Here is an 8,796-nt window from a genome sequence, read left to right as displayed (position 1 = left end):
TACACAGGATGGTGGAAGGATGGACTCGGGGCTGGGAAAACGGAAACGTATTGACGGGAGAGAGCATCGGGCTTCCCGTTTTTGGACCCCGGACCCCGGGCCTGGCGGGAATTCAGGCGTTCGGCGGTCTGGAGTTATTCAAGGTTCTTGTGGTCTGTAGAATGAGGGTTGACCCGATTGAAACCTACCGAATGGTGAATGCCTATGACAGAGTTGTTGTGGAGAGGATCAGACCTCTGGTGGGAGAGTGTAAGACTAGAGGACAGTCTCAGATTGGAGGGACATCCATTTAGAATGAGAGCAAGAGGAATGTCTTTAGCTGGAGAATGGCGAATCTGTGGAATTCGCACGTTGTCACAGGCAGCAGTGGGTGCAGTCCTTACGTATACTTAAGGGAGAGGTTGACAGATTCTCGACTGCTCAGGGCATGAACGGATATGGAGAGAAGGATGGAGATGGGGGCCAATGGCGAACAGTAAATGGATCAGCCATGATGAAATGGCGGAGCAGACGCGATGGGACAAATGGCCTAATTGTGATCCTGTATCTTATAGATTAATGGTCTCAATCAGGGCTGATCAATTTTCAATTAGTGACAAGATATCGCATCGACCCTTGTGGAAGTCGAGTACGGAAACTGCAGGGGCCTTAGCCTGTCTCTAGGAGTATTTAAAATGTCTTTGGACACCTGTGAGGTGCTGTAGATCAGCTTCCATTGCTCACGAAAGGCTCTGACGATGAGCCGGGAAAGTAGAGGCGGATGAGCCTGACACCAGGGGTTAACTTATTGTCAGATATTCTGAGGAACAGGATATAGAAGTATTTCAAAGGTATCAAATGTTTCAAATGTGTAGTTAGTGTAAGAGAAATGTATACAATATACAGCCTGAAATTCTACTTTTCGCAACCATCCACGAAAATCGAGGAGAGCCCCAAAGAATGAATGACAGTTAAATGCTAGTACCCCAAATTCCTCCCAGATCACCCCACCCACGCATAGGCAGTAGCAAAGTAACCATCTCCTCCCCACCCACCAGTTAAAGAAAGCATCGGCGCCCTCCACCGAGCACTGAAACCTGCAGCAAAGCATCAACAGAGAAACAGACTTTCAGAATCCCAAAGGCTACACGTTCACCCGGTAATTCAACATATCCGGGAACATATCCGGGAACTCTCTCTCTCTCTCTCTCTCTCTCTCTCTCTCTCTCTCTCTCTCTCTCTCTCTCTCTCTCTCTCTCTCTCTCTCTCTCTCTCTCTCTCTCTCTCTCTCTCTCTCTCTCTCTCTCTCTCTCTCTCTCTCTCTCTCTCTCCCTCTCCCTCTCTAATAAATGAAAAATGGGTGTCCCCGTTTCACAGCGACAGGGGGGACATAACAAACAGCTCGCTGATTTAAGATGTTAAATGTCTGTTGTGTTGCTTGTTCCGAGCTCTGTGCCCGAGGAACTCGGGTCTCCGGACACACGGCCAGCAGCCAGCTCGCTGATTTCGATCTTCCGTCTCCCACGACGCACCGATTTCCTGCAACGGCACCGACCTCGACTCCCACCCGCCTCCAGAGCCACGAAATCCCGGAATACTGAAGGCGCGCTGGTGTTTTAGCCCTCGTCCTTGGTATATCGAATAACGGCCAGTCGTCAGACTCCGAGAACGGGTCCCATTCCCGCAAAGAACCAAAGTCAGTTTGTAATTCCAGGTCCCGGTCTTCAAAAGCAACATGAGAAGGAAAGATAGAGATATTAAGTTAGAACTAGAGCTCTTTGCGAAGTTGCAAACAAGGAGTCGCCGTTAGGCGCCATCGTCCTCCTCAGCTCCACGTAACTTTGGATTTCAATGGGAATATGGTAAACTGGATTTGCAGCTGACACCTGGATACAGAGCATGAGTGGCAGTGAGGCAGATTATCAAAACTTGGAGATGAGTTTAGCAGCTGGATAAATGGGCTGACGGTTTTGCAGCTGGAATGTAATGAGGACCGATGTGAGGTGTTGCGCTTTGCCGGGAACAACAGGGTCGGACTCAGACAGTGACTGGTCGGGGATTGTGGTCTGCGGAGAGCAGAGGGATCCGGGAATACAGTTCCATAGTTCAGGGCAGGGTCATGAACAGAGCCTTTGGCACATTGGCCTTCATGAATCAAAGTACTGAGTACACGAATTGCAATGTTATGTTGAAGTTGTAAAGGACGTTACTGAGGACAATCCTGGAGTATTGTGTGTAGTTTGGATCAGAGAAAACCTACAGGTCCTTCGGGCCACATAGCTGTGCTGAACTACCTAGGCTTACCCATAGCCCACTATTTTTCTAAGCGCCGTGTATAAATCCAGGGTCACCCATCTACACGAAGAAGTACCAAGAACCTTGAACGATTAGAGCGAACTTTTATAATGATGTTTCCAGGAGTTGAGGACCTGAGTTGGAGAGAAAGATTCAAAGGGTTTTGTCGCACCGAAGCTGAGACTTTTCCCCCTCAGGTTGGGTGAGGCTTGAATAAGAGGCCATAATTTCCGGGTAAAAGGAAAAGGGTTTAAGGGTAAAATGTGAGAAAAATTGTTTACTGAGAGGACAGTGTGAGTGTGGAATGAGACGCCAGAGGAAATGGTGAAATGAGGTTCCATTGAGACACTTGGACAGGTACAGGGACGGGAGGGATGGTCCTGGTGCCGGCCGAAAGGGCCGTCGGGAAACAGACTATCACACTCTGGAGGAGACGATGGGTATGTTGATGTGTGAGGAGTTTAATAACTCTACATCCAGTCCCTAATAATCTTCTCCAGAAACGTGTCTACCCCTAACGTGAGTCTATATTTTCCAGGATAATCTATCCCCTTCTTAAATAACAGAATAAGATAGATCAGCGCTTTTCTGAGATCTTACTCGTGGCTACAGAGAACACAAATATATTGGTCAAGTCACTAGTGATGTCATTTCCTGCCTCTCTCAATAATCTGCAGTATATCCTACCAGGCTCTGAGTAAATAATCCACTTTACTGCCCGATACGAGACTAAACACTACCTCCTTTGTGGATCCTGTACTGATCCAAATTTAAAAGTCATTATGATTAAGTACAGGATAGGAAAGGTTTAGTTAAAGACTCCTGCTGCAGGGAGAATAGCCTTCCAGCACCTGTCCCCATGTGACTATTCAAGCTAACTCATGCCCAGAGGAAATGGCTCACACGCAGGCAGATGGGACAATTTTGATGGGCACCAGTGCAGCCTGGAAGGGCCACTCTCAATGCTGAAACTGGAGGGTTTCATCCGAAACTTCGACAGTATTCCTCTCAGGAGATTGTCCCTGACCTGGTATGTTTCTTAAACTGCTGCATTCTATACAAAGTATATTTTGTGCAGGAGATCTCCAGAGGAGATTCACCAGGAGTGTGGAGGATCGTAGTTCATAACTCCCAGAGTGCCTGCTGCCGGCAGGTGGCAATTTTCTCTGCATCGGCGGAGGCTGAGGGATGTCTGGTAAACATCGCCGGGACAGACACTCGGAGGTGTGGACGGAGAGCAACGCCCGTCCCTGTAGATGCCGCGGCCGACGACCACCGACAGCAGTATCGCTGAACTCCACCATAACGATAGAGCAGACGAGGAGGGTTCGAGTCTGCGGCAGATTTCCACCAGGCCTATCGTAGTTCAGACCCTTCACTGTCCCCTGCTGTCACTGGCAGAGGAACCTGTCGGTCAAATGAGATGATTAGTTAATGTGAATTTCAGTCATGGAGAGAAGTGGGAATGTGAAAACAGCAACTATGTTGCCTCAGGAAAATAGAGGCGGATCAGTGCAACAGGTTAAAGTACAGTTGGGTGTGTCTTATGCAGAGACCTTGCAAAAAGTTAAATCTGACTCTGACTGCTAAACTTAATAAAGTGTGTATAAAGTGTAATAAACTCTGTACTGGTGGATACAATGGATTTTGTGATGTTAATAATGGATGTGGAGAATTGCACTGATCAGACATCTCGTCCTACTGGCAAAAAATAAAATGATTGTGAAAGCTGCAGGAAGGTATCTCGGTGTAACCGGTGTTATGTTGGAAGCTGTAAATGAAGATCTGATGGGTGGAGTATCTGCATCCTAGTCTATCCCAGCCTGATTTTTCATCGTCAACACATTAAGAAGTCTGTTTCTCATTTGTCAGAATCCCCCGATGTTTTCAGTATTCAGGAAAAGAGTTTATCTTTACAGTTAAGTTTTTCTGTGCAGGATTATATTGTCGTTTGGCGTGATTGGTCATTTGATAGAGAGGTAGTGCTGTCAGTTTTAAAAGAAAGGAGGCAGGTTGCAGAGTTGTGAATGTGAATGAACCGTATGTGGGACTTGCTGTAGAAATATTTGATTCAGCAAGGTAGTTGTATAAAACTGATTATGGTTTACAACGCCTGTGGAAAACTTTCTACTGAGTTGTGAGAAAGTATATTTTGTTCTCGCTCATGAACAGTTGTCTGCTGCTGAGATTTTAGCGCAGTTCACTGAGGGTTTGTTTGCGGAATGATGGTAATGGTTTGATTAAAAAACAGTTTTTCAACTTGTGTGTCTGAATGGGTACGAAATTTAAAATTCACAGAAGTTCTGGAACTGCTGCAGAATGTTGATGGAGATGTGTATTTTTACAATGAAAGGTTATGTCACTTTATTTAGCAAACTGAAATGGAAGTGATTCCCATTACAAACAGAGTTACAGTAATAGGAGAAAGGCTGTATCACTGTGGACTGAGGAGTGTGCACAGGCGTTTAGGGAGCGGAACAAGGCGTTTAGGCAAGTGAAGAAGTATCAGTGTCCCAGTAACCTTATTAAGTATAAAAGGGCAGAAGCCGTGGTGAGGAAAGTGGTGAAGATTGCGAAAAAGATTTTCTGGGGACATACTGTGACAATATTGCAGGAGATTGGTAGGACAGACGTCACCTGGACAGGATGATACATGTTATTGTTTGGTCAGGTAAATGGGGATGTCGGCATATTTCGGGGTTTGCCAGTGAATCTAGTGGAGCGGACGGGTTTGGCGGAGCATCCAGCTTTGCGGATGTGCTCACCTTCAAGGGTATGTCAGCGAATGTATGAGTGCACAAGGATTTTGTGGTGTCGGAGGCTTTGGGGAGGACACTGATTTGAAGGTTCAATGAGGGTTTTCTGTTGAGCACAGATTTGTGGGTGCAAGCTGATTTGCACAGAGTTCGGTGTGGATTTGTGGATTTTGGAGTGAACACTAACCTGGGTGAGCCGGAGCATTTGGAATGTGTCGAATCTCAAGGTTTTTCCGTTTATCCAAACTTATATGGATATGAATGCAATATCAACTTTGACCTTTGTTCTTGCTATGTTTTAAATGGAGACAACCATTCTATGAACTGTTTGAAATGATTCTTGCTCTGTGATAATCTAATGTGCATGTGGGGGTTCCTCCTGATTTGGAGCTGCGACAGGTCTCACAGTTATTCCAGTTGTACATACACTACTAATAAATGCAATTTGAATTATGCCCTCTTCTTGTCTTTTTTATTGTTCAGGCAACTATTTTGTGAAGTGTTGGAACAGTGCAGTTTGCGGAGACAGATGAGAAGGGACTAAACCAAGGGGGATAAAGTGAATTGGAGATGGACACGTGTATAGTCCGGCAGGGTCAGGCAGAGACAGTCAGTCTACCAACAGAATGACACACACTCACACACACACACACACACACACACACACACACACACACACACACACACACACACACTCACACTCACACTCAAACACACACACACACACACACACTCACACTTACACACACACACACACACACACACACACACACACACACACACACACACACACACACACACACACACACACACACACACACACACACACTTTCTTATCGACCTCTCCAGCTCTCAATCATGTTCTTTGAAACACAGAGGGTGAGATAATTAAAACATACTCCCCCACACTAGATTGGTGAGTTTGATGCCATGCGTTACGGTTAGGGATGGGTCCTAGACGAAACATCAAATATTCTGTCTGTGACTGAGGGTTTCATCGTTTATTCATCACCAGAGACATATAGTTTGGGGGTGAACACTAACCTGGGTGAGCCGGGGCATCTGGAGGTGTGTCGGATTTCAAGGTTTTTCCGTTTATCCATACTTTAATAAAAATGCAATGTCAACTTTGACCTTTGTTCTTCCTATGTTTTAAATGGAGACAACCTTTCTGTGAACTGTATGAAATGATTCTTGCTCTGTGATAATCTAATGTGCATGTAGGGTTACCTCCTGATTTGGAGCTGCGACAAGTCTTGAAGTTATTTCATTTGTACATACATTACTAATAAATGCAAGTTGAATTATGCCCTCTGTTCTTTTCATTTTTTTATTGTCCAGGCAGCCATTTTGTGAAGGGTTGGAACTATGCAGTTTGGGGAGACAGATGAAAAGGGACTAAACCAAGGGGGATAAAGTGAATTGGAGATGGACACGTGTATAGTCCGGCAGACTCAGGCAGAGACAGTCGGTCTACCCACACACAGACACAGAAAGGTTTTTTTGGAGCCAGCTAGATTCGAACTCGGGAACTTTTGCTCCGAAGTCCGGCGCTGATCCCAAGACTACACAAGCCAGCCTCGTGTTCGTGATTCAATACAATTTCACGAGCTACAATGGCATAATTTACTTCAATATTTTGTGTCTGATAAATGGTTACTTTGAAGTGCATATTTACACTGGAAGCACATTTAATTGATAAGGTAACTCGGACGGTTCAGTCACCTGCATTAGGACAAACTAGCTCCAAATGGTCTTCATATTAATTGAATAGTTAAATCACGGGAATTTCACGTGTCTGATGTAATCGATTTGTAAATAATTTAAAGTCTTTATTTTTAAATCTGTTGAAATCTGTCCCTGTGGAGTCACTGAATTGTATTAAATACCCGAGGCATGCGCTGCCTCAGCATTTCATCCCGAGAGATCGCGTGTAACACAGGGGGGCCAAATCAATGCACAGAGAAAATGTCTGCATTGTTGGATATGTACATGAGTGTGGAGAAAATATTGTACGTGTTCATTGCTGTTGTTGGAGTTCCCGGTGAGTCAGCAGAGGGATTCATGTTTGGAATTTCTGATTGTTACCGTTGTGAACCTATACCTGATCATTTTACAATTCTCCAAAATGATGATCATTGTACAAATATCCGTCAGAGATATCGATCCTGTCAATTCCACTTTCCGATTTTCATATTCAATGACAAAGGGAACTAAACCGCTGTCTCTCCTCTAACTCACGGGATCGACCCAAACGCTGTTCTTGCCTTTAATGATACCTTGTCCAGATTTGTCCCAGTGCTGAGGACAGGTAGCTCTTTGAGAAGGTGTGACTGGGAGTGGGTGTGTGTGTGTGTGTGTGTGTGGGGTGGGGGGGGGGTGTTCATTGTTAATTTCACTGTTTCTGATTTATTGATCAAAGAGAGTTCCTGGTGCTGTGTTTCGCGTCTCCCTGTGGAGTCTGTCACAATCGTAACCCGCTGACTTTTGGTCAATAATTTGGTCTGATCACCCGATCCGGTGTCCAGGGATCTGCTCACGGGTGTTATCGAACTGATCTGCGGTGTAGAATTAATCCATTAACTGAGCCACTCAGTCTCTGTTTGCTAATACTGTTTCCAGTGTTTTCAGTGTGTTTCTCCCCTCTGTATCTCAGCTTGGAAACATCAGATGCTGATTTTCCAGAGTCCTGGTCAGTCACGGTTAAGTCAGTGAAACCGGCCCCATCAGCGACTGGAAACGGGATCAGCAGCGATCGTTGTTGCTCATTCAGCTCGTTTATATCGCCGACGATTGCCCACACATTGCTTTATCTCCACACTGAAGAAAACAGTCCAGAGATAGTGTGACCCGTGTCTGGTGCTGGATTAGCAGCCGTTCACAAACATCTTTAGCCGCAACTCAATCCGGTGTTAACTCCCGGAGAATGTGTCAAGCAATGCCCAGTGTCTGTTTCTCTCCCTCTCTCTCTCCAGTGAATGTAGTGGCGATTGTGATCCTGTCCCGGGGAAAGTGCGGCCTCTCTACCTGCACCACTCGCTACCTGGTGGCCATGGCAGCGGCGGATCTACTGACCGTTGTCATCGCGGCAATTTTGACTGAAATCAGATGGGATTACTTCCCGAGGAGTTTTCTAAGCATCACCCCTGTGTGCAGTGTTACCGATGTACTGAGCTACACAGCCACACACTGTTCTGTCTGGTTCACCGTCACTTTCACCTTTGACCGGTTTGTCGCCATTTGCTGCCGGAAGCTGAAAACAAAATATTGCACCGGGAAAACTGCGGCTGTGGTTCTGACAACAACCGGTATACTGTCCTGCCTGAAAAACGTTCCCCGATACTTCATACGGGAACCCAGGGTGATGATCGACAATGTACCGTGGCTCTGTAAACTCAGGGACAATTATTTCACTGACCCCTGGTGGGTCGGATATGACTGGCTCGATACGGTTTTAACTCCGTTCCTCCCTTTCGCTGGGATCCTGCTGCTCAACGCTCTGACAGTCAGGCACATTTTAGTGGCCAGTCGGGTCCGTAAGGGGCTGAAGGGTCAGAGCAAAGGGGAGAACCGCAGTGACCCGGAGATGGAGAGCAGGAGGAGGTCTGTGGTTTTACTCTTCACCATCTCCGGCAGCTTCATCCTCCTGTGGATGACACTGGTTGTAAATTTCATATGTTATCAGTTCTCAGGAAAAGGATTCGAATTCAATGATTCTGAATGGATCTTCTACTACGTCGGGGTTTTACTGATGGATTTCAGCTGC

The sequence above is a fragment of the Hemitrygon akajei genome, unplaced genomic scaffold (genome assembly GCF_048418815.1).
Source record: "Hemitrygon akajei unplaced genomic scaffold, sHemAka1.3 Scf000131, whole genome shotgun sequence".
Classification (NCBI taxonomy): Eukaryota; Metazoa; Chordata; class Chondrichthyes; order Myliobatiformes; family Dasyatidae; genus Hemitrygon; species Hemitrygon akajei.
This window is presented reverse-complemented; position numbering follows the sequence as displayed.